Source organism: Boleophthalmus pectinirostris, unplaced genomic scaffold, assembly GCF_026225935.1.
Source record: "Boleophthalmus pectinirostris isolate CB_2022bp ecotype Guang Dong unplaced genomic scaffold, ASM2622593v1 HiC_scaffold_6, whole genome shotgun sequence".
NCBI classification, from domain to species: Eukaryota; Metazoa; Chordata; class Actinopteri; order Gobiiformes; family Gobiidae; genus Boleophthalmus; species Boleophthalmus pectinirostris.
The window spans coordinates 27,996,105-28,010,384 of record NW_026571447.1 but is presented as its reverse complement, the minus strand read 5'-3'; positions in this window follow the sequence as shown (position 1 = coordinate 28,010,384).

Genomic DNA, 14,280 nt, shown 5'->3' with positions numbered 1-14,280 from the left:
GATGAAAATCTAAATAAAGCAATAATAATATTATAAAACTAACTGTTATTAAAATGCCAAATATGCTTTTCTGTGCAGAAAGCTCTCACTGGTGTTGCCTACTCTGCTTCTGAGCTGATTCTTGTGTTGGTTCAGAATAAAAATGCATAGGAATTGGTGAGAAAAAGATACGATTCTTTTAAAAAATGAGATCTGGTTCTAGCTGTTTACCGTTCAGAAGAGTTCACAAACATCATATCATGAAGTAGGAGGGGCTGACAAGACATTATGTTTGAATATATACAATAAGTATCAATATAAATTGGTTTTAGTTTGTTAAACCACAGTTGTGTCCTGTGATTGGTCAATAGCTCTGACCCACTGGTGGTCTGAGCTCAAACACTTTCATGCCTTTTACAGGATGTTTCTCAAAAGTTTGTGAACCAACAAACATTGCAGGAATTCATCAAACAAACCATTATATTGTAGGCACTGTACCTGATTTCTACATTTATCTTAAATGTGTGTTTTTTTATTTTTGAATTGTTTGCAGCAGTGCAAACACATTCCTCATTTTCTGGCATTCCTAACATCCTTTTCAGTGAGTTTATAATCAGTTTTCCCAACTTTCAGAGGCATGAGCAGATTTTGCCATCACGCTACCAACACCTAGCATGTTAACAGTGCACCAGCTTTACCGATGGATGTTTAAAATGTTTTATAATTAGATGCAGACAGCACACAGTGGTCTGCTTCTACTATAAACTCTACTTCTGGGGCGACAGTAGCTCAGTTGGTAGAGCGTTTGTCCACTCTCAACATAAACATCACTGGTTGAGTGGTTAAATCCACTGACCCACAGGTTTGCTGGTGTGATCCCAGCTCCCACAGATGAATGCTGTTGTTGTGTCCTTGGGCAAGACACCTACCTCGCCCTCAGTGTGTGTGTACACTGGTGTATGACTGTGTGTGTGAATGGGTGAGTGGTTCCTTGTTGTAAAGGGCTTTGAGTGCCTTGAAGGTGGAAAGCACTATATAAAAATGAACAATGAAAGTGAACATTTACCATTTTACCATTACTTAGACAAGATGAATTGTTCAGCTCCTTTAAAAGTCCATTATAATGCAACTTAATCTTTCACAATTTAAAGAGCCAACTACACTGTTTTATTTATCTATGTTATGGCTTTTCCACATCAAAAACACATAAATCCTGCATTTTAGACTGAGTTTTTCTCTTAACTGGAAAACTGGACTCCTTTCCACTTTCTGATGTCATGTGGAAATACAGGAAGTGCTCCACTGTGTTTTTAAATCCATACACCTTCACTAGAACCATTTGGACATTTTCAGTAATGGGATTGCCAATCTTTACTAAACTAAAGGCAAAATGTAGGTGTTAACTTAAAAAAAAATAGCACTACATGACATCACAGGGTGGAACAGAGCATTTTGAACACTGGAGAAGTAGATAGACTAATAATCAAACACGTGAATAATCAAAACACCATTTCAGGTATGTTTTTGATGAGATAACAACATTTTAACATGACTTAAAGCTCACATAGGCCCTTAATGTTTGCTCATAACACAACAGTTCTGCAGTATCAGACCTGGAGCAGAGGAAGAGCCTGAGTGAGCCATGTGTTCGTTCAGTGTTAGCTCTGTGGAGGGAGAGGCGTTTGGTGCGTTTCATCACGGCTCTCTCTCTCTCTCCTTGGCGCTTTGATCTGCTCCTCACTGATCTCTGCTCCATGTCAAATATTTAGCCGTGTTTGGCAGCCCGCAGAAAGAAGGTGAGTTTATTTATTTAACTTGTTTATCACAGGTCAATACCAACCACAAGATCCTGATTCCTATTGTGAGACAGACAATCAAACTACACAGAGGCAACAGGCTGACATGTAAGGCTGAGCAAATCTGCTTATGAGTTTATCAGCAGGAAATCATCTTCTTGCACGTAAACAGAAGATTTAGGTTTATACCAGATGCCCAACCTGAAGCAACCCAACTTGTTTAGGTTTAATGCATACGATCAAGTGCTATGCCATTTAAAACAATGCATATTAATCTATTTTCTGGTCTCTGTTTTAATGTAGCTCTCATAAACATACCTGGAGTTGTGTTTTGTTTCATTCACACATGTTTAACACAAAAATCCTGCATATTTAAGATGAGTTCTTCTCTCAAACAGAAAACAAAATGCCAATCTCTGCTGAGCTAAAGGTAAAAGGAGGTGTAAACTTGCAAACTACCGCTTCATGACATCATGGAACAGAGCATTTTGAGTTTTGGAGATGTAAACAGGAGTTACTCAATGTGTGAATGAAACAAACAAAACACAATTCCAGGTATGACTAGACCAGACCAGGACTAAATTAGGACTAGAGCAGGATCAAACCAGTTCTACATCAGTATGAACAACTGAAGAGAAACCAAATCAGGACATACGCTACGTTCAGACTGCAGCCTGAAGTGACCCAAATCTTTCACCCCCATATAACCAGTATCTGATCTTTTAATGACAGTCTGAACAACACAGATCTGATTTTTTCAAATGCGACCCAGACCATTTGGATATGTGCTCCTAAAACCCATCTATCCGATCTTTTGTGACTTCAGTCTGAACGGCCAGGTCGCATTCACCCCACCTACACGTCACAAATGTACCTAAACATTAAACTCGTCGTACGAAAATTGTGTATGAACTCAGTGTCAGTGAAGCAGTGAAGCACATCGAATATCATGGCTGCAACTCCGCACCCACAGGTTCCTTTCTACGGACGTTGCTGCCACTGCTCCACAAAACGCCATGGCCAAAAACCTCATCCATGTCCTTCTCATTCTCCTCCTTAAAACAAATAAGCTGTACATGTTCTTGCTCTGGTACGACAGCAACATTAAAATCTCCAGGTGCTCAATGTTATCGTCCATTTTTAGGTGACTTCCGTAAACACTGAGCACGCTCGCTGAATGTGACGTTGTTGTGTCCTCCAATGCGCATGTGGGACACTTTTGGGGTGTTTAAAGTTCACACTGGAGATCACATACAAGTCGCATTTAATTGGAAATGTGAACGACCTTGCAAAAAAATCAGATTTCACAAAAAAGTCCAAACTGAGCATTAAGCCCTGCAGTCAGTACGTAGCCTGACTGTAACTAATTTTCCAGATTTTCGGTTGCCTTGTGGCCAACTTGTTTGAAATGTGATGCTTTAATAACTAATAATTAATTCCAAGGTGCATTGTGTAACTTTCCTGGTGATGCTTTTCTCCATGGAAATGTTTTTGCTTTGTCTGGAATGTTTCACAGTATGGTTTTAACCTTTCTATCTTCGTGGAGACCAACCCAGACCAAGTTACAGGTCGGATCTGCGGAGAGGCGACCATGCTCCCAATCAGAATGCCTGTTTTCAAGGTATTTTTGAGCTATACAACTGCCTGTAATTGAATAAATATAAAGAAGAGCTGTTTAATGTAATACTGTAGAACATTCCAGGTAAAGCAATGACATGTTGAACAGAATAAAAGATACAATAATACAACTATGAGGAGACCACACTGACTTCTCTTGTCATTCAAACATATATTCTGTGTCTCTTGTTGGATTCCTAAGTGTGTTTTTAATGAAGTCGGACTGCTTCGGAGAAGTGGGGAGGGTTCAGCTGTGCTCTGCTCTAAGAGGCCTTCTTCTCCCTCATATCTCAGAGGGATCAGGGAGCACTGTAGAACACTAAATCTGCACAGCCATCACAGTCCTAAAGACGGCGCGCAGGGCATTTTTCACCAAACATCTGGACATAAATCAGAACCCAGCCAAGGGGGAGATAAATTCACACCAGCTGAAAAATAGAGCCCTGCTTTTAAGTAAGACATGTTTTAGGCTGCACCCACAACAACATAGGCCTGGTACATTTTTCATAAATATTTTTAAATTCAAATATGATTCAAATATGACTTTTCTGATGTTCATTTATTACCAGTCCAATGAGGTTCATTTGGTTTTCTGATAATTTATGTTCTTAGGTTCTTTTTTCAGACCAAGAGTTTGTTTTCATGATGTTACTGTGACAAAAAGCGAGAAGGAAAAAATAGCGAAGGCATGAACATGAGCAATAAAACACAATGCAGGACAGGAACAACTCAAATCAGCCATTTCTGACTCTGTAAAAGAGAGAATCACATTATGGACTAGGAAGGAGCAAACATCACTAGGACAGAGGAAAACAAACATCATCACTGGATTAAAGAGTCAGTCGAAATACAGAAATGTGCCCATGGGACTATAAACCGGGACGAGGGGGCTTTTTTATTCTCACACACCTGGGATACTGTCCTGAGGAAGTCTGACTGCAGATGGCGCTGTCATCCTACTGCCACCAGTAGGAAGACAGCGCCAAAACCTGTTTAAATCATCTGACCGGACATGTCACAGCAACATCACGTGACCACGCTGAGGAAGACCGTAAGTGAGCAGTTGAAACTGTCAGGTATGAAAACAAACTCTTGGTCTGAAAAAAGAACCTAATAACAACATTCATTTACTACTTTTATGGACGTACTAAAAGCCGACAAAAACAAAAACATTTACTACGTTAAAGTTTTTCATTTTTGCCAGTTATCAGATCCTTTTACAGAAACCAGGTGGTGTGAGAGCAAAACTCCACTCTGGTCTCTCATAGTTAATGGCAGTGAAGGATGCTAGATGCATCAGATAAGTGTAGACCACTGCAAACTGTTTAAAATAAATAAGTCCAGTTTTTCATGTTTGCTGCAGCACAAAATCTAAATTGTCCCCATGAGGAAGGCAAGTCCCTGTGTGAGTGTGTATTGATGGATTTCAGCTTTCTGGTATATGCAACATGTTGATAATATGTTCAGTAATAATTTGCTTTAACACACACACACACACACACAGGCACACACAGTACACACAGTACACACCTGTAGACAGACCGGAGGACCAGGTGAAGGTCTGTGTGTCTGCATCTGTCTCACATCTCATCATCAGCAGAGGAGAGGAGAGGGTCAGGAGCCCAGCACGTCTCTGGATTAGACGGACTGGAACAGCTTTAACTTACACTGTCATCTAAGGTCAGATTTGCATTTCCCTTTTATTGTTAAAGGTTAGTTATTCCAGTGGATAAGCCCATCTGAGCTGTATGCCCGGAGGCATCGCTCGCTGCTGGAGAGGCTGATGGGACATATCTCAAAGAAGAGGCCAGTGCGACGGACAGAGTCATTTCACCCATGTGGAGGAGCCCTGTGCTTTGGCTCTTCACACACTGTCTGCTCCTCCTATCTCTGACACTTCTGTAGAGCCCATATCTGCTGCTCCTGCCTGCTCCATGCCTCTGTGTCTATTTACTCTCTCTGCTCTGCTGTGTGTGTGTGTGTGTGTGTGTGTGTGTGTGTGTGTGTGTGTGTGTGTGTGTGTGTGTGTGTGTGTGTGTGTGTGTGTGTGTGAGGTGTGAGGGAGGATTGTCAGGTGAGATGTGGTCAGATTAACCTTTGACTTCTGCTGGAGGGAACACCAATTGGATTGTAATTGCTCTCAATGTCAGTGTGCACATGGAGACGCTGTGTGTTCCTTCTCCATTTGAAACTAAGATGAGCGCCCCGCTCAGGCAGGGTCACATATAATAGTGAGATGTATTCAGTGTGATGGTGCATTATGGGTAAAGTGGGTGCACAGTATCCATGCCAAAAGGCTGAGGGTTTTTCTGCCGCTGTCAGCACAAGGGGCTCCCTGCTGTGTCCGGAGCTTGTGTGTGTAAACACAAAGCACATACAGAATACATAGAGCCACAGTGTGTGATGTGAACATCCAGACCTGTGATTGTGAGTGGCACCTCCTCCTGGGCTCTAAGGGCCCTTCTCATCTGACTGATTGAGCACGGATGTATGCGCAATATGTACCACTGAGTGAGTGTGCACGTGAGAGTGCACGTGAGTGTGCACGTGAGAGTGAATGTGAGCGTGTATGTGAGAGTACACATAAGCATGTGTACATGTGTATGTGAAAGAGGCTGTGAGCATCAGTCCTCTGTCACATGACTGAGAGCTGAAAGCCTGGGAGAGGAAAAGCTATTTGAAAGTGGGGCTAAATGATGGCAGGTGCCGCTCCCATCTACAATAACAGTCCAACATCAGACCCTGTCATCTCCATCTGTGAATGCACTTTACATGGCACCGCACTCCACCTGTCACTCACAGAGGCTGCAGCCTCTGCACACGGCACTCGGACAGGTGTCAGGGTCAAACCTGAAATGGAAATCATATGGGTCATTCTACTGCTGCATTTCTGCTTCTCTTAAAAACTTTATTTTATAAATTTTGTGTTGGAGGAACAGATAACAATAATTCAACTTAAGTTACTATATTATAATTATAATTCTACACTTACTTCTTTTGTCCCATGGAGTATGACCTTGTGGCAGCCATGCAACTTTAATGGAATCAGTGCAGAAGTCCCTGATCGTCTGAAATGTAAGTGGGACATAATTATTAAATGAACATTATAACATAGTTTAACAGGGACACTGGCCCAAGTACAAAGTCTGTTTTATCTTGAATAATGCATTACTTAAGTGTAAAACTCTGCCTGATTAAATGAATGAGCGTAGACTAAACAGACCCTCTGCTCCTTGGGGACTCTCCGGGTGGCCAGCACTTTACCGGCCTGAGTCCTCCACAGTCTGCTGCATTCAAGGCCCACAGAAAATACAGGAAATACAGGAGTTTTCTGAGGTGAGCGAAACTAGACTCCCAGTTCCACAGATGCACAAGAAGGATGGTGAAGGGGAGGAAGCAGAGGGAGAGAAAAGCGACAATCTAAGTAAAAGCAGGTCTGGTCCAGGTGGGGTACAGGCAGCCAGCGGTGTGTTATTTTAGGAGGGCAGAGTGAACTGGGGAGAGAGGGAAGAGAGGGAGGAGGGAAGAAGAGAGGGAGAGAGAGAGGAGAAGGAGAGAGGAAAGCGAGGAGAGAGGGGGAGAAAGAGGAGAGGGAGGAGCGAGGGTGAAGGGGAGGAAAGGGAGGAGAGAAGGAGAGAGGGAGTGCGATGGATGGGAATGGGAGGGGAAGATGAATGCAGTTAATTAAGACGAGCAGGCGGAGGAGACAGTGTGGAATTACACAAACACTAATTAGAGTGTTCGTTAGGGGGCACAAAACCGGAGCAGTGCATCCATCATCCGAGAGCCGCATCCCTCTTTCCTCTCCTCCACGGCATCGCTTATATACAGTACCGACGCCGCCATGTTTTTCAATACAGCATAGTGTTAAAACAGATTACCACGGAGAATCTGTTTATGTGCTAGTCTTTAAAGTAGTGTTTCAAATTGGGTCTCCTCAGCATGAAATGTATGGCAAAACTTTATTAATAATATGATTGCAAGATGCTGTTACAAAGTTAGAATCAAGAGATGTTTTATTATTTTTCATGTTTTTATTCACCAGTGTAAGATCTGTGGATAGGACTTTTTGACTATAGGTAAACAGTCAAACTTTACTTTTTACTTAGCCAATCAAACTTCAAAAGGTGTTGCAAAAATATATATGCTGAAATTATATTTAAAACGTCTATATTACGTAAAATTGTGAGCTTTAAACCATGTTATAATGTTGTTATCTCCTCAAAAACAGACCAGAACAGAGTTATGGTTTGTATCATTCAAATATGTTTGAGTAATTGTTTATTATTAGTCTGTCTACCAGAGGTGGGACCAAGTCGTTGTTTTGCAAGTCTTAAGTAAGTCTCGAGTCTTTGACCTCAAGTCTGAGTCAAGTCCCAAGTCAAAGGCAGGCAAATCAAAGTTGAGTCTCAAGTCATTGGCCCATAAGTCTAAGTCAAGTCCAAGTCATCTGCTTTGAGCTTCAAGTCATTTAAAGTCTTTAAACCAAAAAAGTACATAATTTAGATTTTTGCTATTTATATGACTTTTAAATTAAATTGTCATGGTATATTTATATATGAGTATTTATATAAGAGTTGTAGAAATGCAATTTTTTTCTTTTTAAATGTCTTGACAAGATCTTAGTGCAAATCATTACTGTCAGAACAGATAGAATTCAGATTTAAGAGTGTCATGTAGTCTGCACTAAAATGGAAGGATCATGTTCTTTGTAGTTTCCTCTGTTTTACTGTATTGTACTGTATATTACTGTAGTACTTTTAAAGATACAATATTACAGTACTTCAGTTACATTCATAGTAACAAATAAAGAAGTGGGAGGGACAGTTTGTTCCTGTAAAACATTTTTTAGGAGAAGCATCAAGTCTTCTCAAATTAGTGGGCTCAAGTCCAAGTCGAGTCCCAAGTCTTTGTCTGTTTTATCAAGTCAAGTCTCAAGTCCTAAAAATAGTGACTCAAGTCTGACTCGAGTCCAAGTCACGACTTGCAAGTCCCCACGTCTGCTGTCTACAGCTCCAAAGCTCAAAATGCTCTGTTCCACCTTGTGATGTCATGAAGAGCGTGTTTTCAAGTTAACAGCTCCTTTTACCTTTTGTTAAGTAGAGATTGGCAAATTCAGAGCTGAAATTATCCAAATGATTCTACTAGTAAAGGTGCATGGAGTTTAAAAACAGTGAAAGACTTCTTGTATTACCACATGACATTAGAAGATAGAGCAGAGTGTTTTTCATTTGTGAAAAGAGAAGACAGATCTGAAAATAACATAATATGGGGGACTTTAATTATCTTATAAGCTGGTTGTTTTTCCAACTTGATCTCAACAATCTCAACTCACAGTCCATCAGACTCCATGTGACCTGCACGACCCCACTTTGACCCCCTGCCATAGAGAGCTCGGATGTCAAATCTAAAAAGAGATGCATTTTACTGCTAAAAAAAAATACCGGGGATAAACATGAATTCTACTGCAGAGATTGCCCTCTGGTTGTGTCTCCATACATTTAATGCCCTACTTTGGAACATTCCCTCAGAAAAGTTAGTACCCCTTTAAGTATACCCTGCTATTCACCAAATTTCTTTTCACTTTGATTCCTTCTATTTATTTTACGAGCACTCCGGGAAGGATAGCTCTCTCCCTCTTTCTCTCCCTCTCTTTCCCTCTCTCTCTGCTGACAAGAGCACACGCACACATTGGCGGTACCGCGTCAGCACTATTTTTATTGTCTCACAAAGCCACTCAAAGTATCCTCTGGTCTCGTCTCCCATCCTCCTACATACAACTAAGGCTTTCTATACACTTTTCATTGGATTATTTGGCTGTCCTTACCCTCTCCTCCACATTGCTGTTCAGAGGACGTCCGCTGTCCTGCAACTCGTGGAATACAGGCAATAGAAGCAATAATAAGAGTGTGTAAAATGCTAGATGAAAAGGGCCCATATCACTATTTTCTGATCTGTGTCATAATGTTTCCTCATCAAAAACACATCTGGAGTTGTGTTTTGTTTCATTCTCGCATGTTTAACACACAAGCCCTGCAGATGGGATAATACAGGAAGCGCTCCACTGTGTTTTTACAACTTTACTAGAATTATATGGATCATTTCAGCCCTGGAATTGTCAATCTCTACTCAACAAATGGTAAAAGAAAGCTGAAAAAGATCACTACATGACTTCACAAGGTGGCACAGAGCATTTTGAGCTTCTGAGATGCAGAAAGGCAATAATAAAGTGCTAAAACACAACTCTGGGTACGTTTTTGAGGAGGTAACAGCATTATAAAATGGCTTAAAGCTCACAAGAGTCAATTTTGTGTAATATAGGACCTTTAAATGCAATGTAGACAGAACGCAGCATAATCGTTCTCTGAGGATATGGTTATTGACTTTTCATTTTCAGGTTAAAAAGATTGGTTTGTCAGACCATCTCTTTAACAGATTTGTTCTTAACTGATGCGACTGGAGGCTCAGGGTGTGTTTTGTTTGAAGCTGTTGCTAATGCATTTCTAAGTGGACTCGTAGAAGGCGCACTTATCACATGGACAGAGTGCTTCCACATTGGGGATATGAAGACCCGAGCTGTCAGGCACAAACCTAAGTGCATGTGATGGGTGAAAAATGGCCCTTGATTAAGTGAACAAGAGGTTAGGACGGGCGGGCAGGGGCTGCACACGGCTGCAACAGGAAATAGAGCAATGATCTGCACTTACACCAATGTACGCCGAGTATGTTCTCCTGAAAACTGCATCAGTCATTATGTGTTCAACACATTCATTTGTGATTTATGGAATTATATGGTTATTTGTTGGATTCATACACTTTTATCTGCTTGTTATAGATACAAATAAAAGTTATAGGTGTAGATAAAACTCATGCTATTGAGTAAGGCTTTATTTAACATTTCTAACATGATTTATCAGTGTCAGCAGAAACAAGGTAATCATGTTTAAATTAGATTTACTTATGAAGGCACAGATAATTTAATATCAAATTATCGGTACCCTGGAAGGTATAATCCAAAGGAAAAAAATACACATTTGAGTCTACACAGAGTGAACAATATTGAAAGATACTTATAAGAACAATGCACTTGCTGAGACATTATCCCTTCTGTTATTCAGACATAGCCTCACCTCTTTCAGTCAAATAGCCTCACTTCTTTTAGTGTTTAATCACAGAAACATTGTACATAATGTCCATTGTCCAATTTGTTTATGCTGTCTTTTAGTAATTTTGGTTTTAAGATGATCCAATAGAAAAGAGGAAGCTTCTGCAATTAAAACCAGTTGGAAATAAACTTAAAAAGACTCACTAAACCCCAGCACTTGCTGTCGATCATGACTCAGTGCTCTTGCAGCATCTGCAGCTCCGTGAGGAAACTCTCGAGGATCTGAGGTATTCCACATGAGGTATGGCCAAAAATGGTATGTGTCCTCTTTATGCAGGTTAAGGTTTTTATGTATCTTCACACCAGCTCAACATTTATAAAATTGCTTTCTTTAAATTAGCAAATATCTAGCCTGACTATCAGCATTAAATCAGCTGCAATTCAGTGTATTCTGTCTCATTTCTAGACCTGAAAAATCGAGAATTTTGTGTAAAAGAGTGTCTGGTTTTGAAATCTACACAGTCAAATCCAAATCCACTGGATGATAGATCATTTCTGAAATAGATTCTTTTATGATCAAATGTAGCAACATAATAACTGAGTCCATGTGCATTGTAATACCAACTTTACACCACATTTATTACTTTGAAAGATTCGAGACATGAGCAGGCAAAATGGCTTCCACATGTGTGAACCCTGCAGACGCTCTCAGAGGAGATTGACGGACAGTTCAGGAAGAGTCCAGTCTGGCCTCAGCTGGTACTAATGCACTTTATTTCCTTCACAGCTGGGACCAAACCGACCGGTCCGAGCTGCAGGTGGACCTCTGCTCTCTCTACCTGCACTCTCTCCATTCTGTTGTATTTGTATGATTTCATTACCCATTCATTTATACATTATGAAAACCCAAATCATTATCTGTCTAATGACTCTTACCACAAGCACAACTCTGATTTAATCTCAACATGGATTCTTCGTATTGTTACTTGGGATTTCATGAACTTTGACCCTGACTTGCTGGAGCGTATGGAGTAAGGTTTCTCTCGAGTGCGTCTCTCTGTGAGGTCAAAGGTGAGAGAGGTGCTGTGGGAGGCTGCTAACAAGATACTATACAATGCCTCTGGAGTTTTATGTATTTGCAAACATATAAAGTTAGAAGATCAATACATGCAAGCATACAGCTGGATTCAAGGTAGCAAATAAATATTTCTACATATTTCTTGTATTGTAAACAGATGAGATTTTATGCCAGATGCCATGACAGGAGTGGGTAATTAGTCTGTGTATTTAGAGAAGGATTCAATACTGTGGGAATGTTGCTCCGCAGAGCTTTTGCCAGTGTGTTCCTGGATATAAACTCACCAGGGCATCTGGCTTAAAGACATAAAAATGTGAAAAACAGAACTTTTAATGGTTTGGAGCAGTGGTTCCTCTATTAACCGCAATGAGTTTATACTGTCAGTGCTTTTCAAAACTTTCAAACGCCACGGTGGAGTTTTGCTTTTGGAGTCTTGTGGATGATAAAAACTGAAAAACAGATTTGTGAAAATTCTAAAACCAAGGCACTATTTTTGTAGCCAAGCTGGTGCCGTCTAGTGCCTCCGCTCAATTTCATTTCTCTCCAGTGATTAGGTCAGGAATCGGAGCAGACTAGACAGTTTGCAAGAAGCCCAGAAGTGCAAGTTCAGCGAAGAGCCGTACATTCTGTGTTGGATTCCCGAGATCGAGGATTTAAAGCCGGAACAAGAAGAATGTTTGGTGAATTTTATCAAAGGGAAAGACGTTATTGCCCTTCTTCCTATGGGATTTGGGAAAATCTTAATATACCACTTACATTACATACGTCACAACCAAATAGCAGTGAAAAAGTATGCGCCTACCGTTATGCAAACTAATTCTAATGCTGCAAGGTCCGACGGTTTCCACAAAGTCAAACCCGCTGATGCATCAGGCTGCTATTTTGGTCACTTCTGTCATTCAGTCAAAGACAAAAGCATTTCAAACTGATGACACAGCTTGACCTCTGTCGGAGTGCTAAATTTTCACAGACAAATTTGGACCTAAATGCATACAAAGGTATTAATTTTTTATACAAAGGTTGACGTCAGAACCAGGAGACAACAATAGCCCCATACTCTGCAGCTATTGTTGTCTTCAAATGATTTCAGATGCTTCTTCGTTATCCATAATTCATCACTTTGTTTTATGCCTGTGTTTTTCATGCTCATGGCTCTAGAAAGAGGCCGGTGTTTCTTCACAAGTTCATTTCCAGAGGTCAGGTCCTGCATCAGCGCTCGCACTCACAACATCAGGCCTGAATATGGAGGAGGCAAGACAATCCACCTGAAGGAGGAAGGAGGGAGGGGCTAATGTGGCAAATACTGCACAGTAAAAGTAAAGTATGGAACTTTTCTGGTAGGCGAGTCCATCTCCTGCTGGTCTCCATGGAGATGTTATTGAGATACCTGGAATATTCCACTGAATGTCAAACATGTCATCCTAACAAGTAATGATTTTTTTATTTTTATTTTTTTCTTGCTAAATAATGTCCTGAAAAACATGCAAACATAACTTGGTCTTCATTTGTTTCCATGGAAATAGATAAGTTTACCACACCAGTACAATATCTGTTCAATAAAAAGCAGGTGGTATACCAAGTTACACAGAGCAAGGTCCTGTTTAGGAGTTTGATTTTCAGCAAAAATAGTGAGTGTGAGTAACTGTCTGTAATGTTATGTGTTATGTGTAAGGCTGGGTATCATTAAGAAGTTGCTGATACGATACATACCTCGATACATAGGCTCTGATACGACACATACCTCGATACATAGGTTCTGATATGATATATATATTGATACATAGGCCACGATACGATACATATCTCGATACAGTGCACTTTTGATTCGATACGATTCAATGCGATATATTTCAAATCAATTCAGTATAGTTCAATCAAAAAATCATGACTAAATCCTGGCTGTGATATTAAAACTCTTTATTAAACCATTTTTGTGTAAAGTTAATATAAAACACACACATTTTAATCATCAAAACAGTGAAAATGTAAAATCTGTTGCATAAACAAGCAACAAAACTGTAGCACGGTAACAAAATAATTTAGTAAAATATACAAAAAATAAATAAAAATAAAAAATACTTTTGGCGATGTATCGATACAGCAACCCACAATATCGATACTGTATCATCACATTAGTGCAGACATGTCAAACTTAGGCCTGGGGACCAAATTTGGCCTACAATATAATTATATTTGGCCCGTGAGATCATATCTAATATGTATTAGAGCTGCCCGCCAGCTACAGATAGACTATAGAGACATTATTTATTTAATATGTTGTTATTATTTTATATTATGCTTGTTCTGGATTAAATGTTTAAGCAAAACTATTATTAAAGATTTATTTTTAATAAGAAATGGTTTAACATTACATATGTCAAAAGAAGAGAAAACATGCAGATGTTGTTGACATTTTTCAATAAATGTTTAGTTAGGCCCACGACTTAGTCTCAGTTTTTAATGTGAATTTGAGTTTAACACCCGTGCATTAAGTGATACGATATATTGATATTTTGATATTTCTGCACACCTCTAGTTATGTGTGAGAGTCTTGTTTAACAACACAAATCATCTCAATTGTTGTAGCTCCATTTAAGTTCAGTTCTTTATGGTTAAAATAAAGCACAAATTAAAGTCTAATAACACCCCAGACAGAACAGAGCCTTCAGTTAGCATCACATCCCAAGAAATATTGATAATGTCTG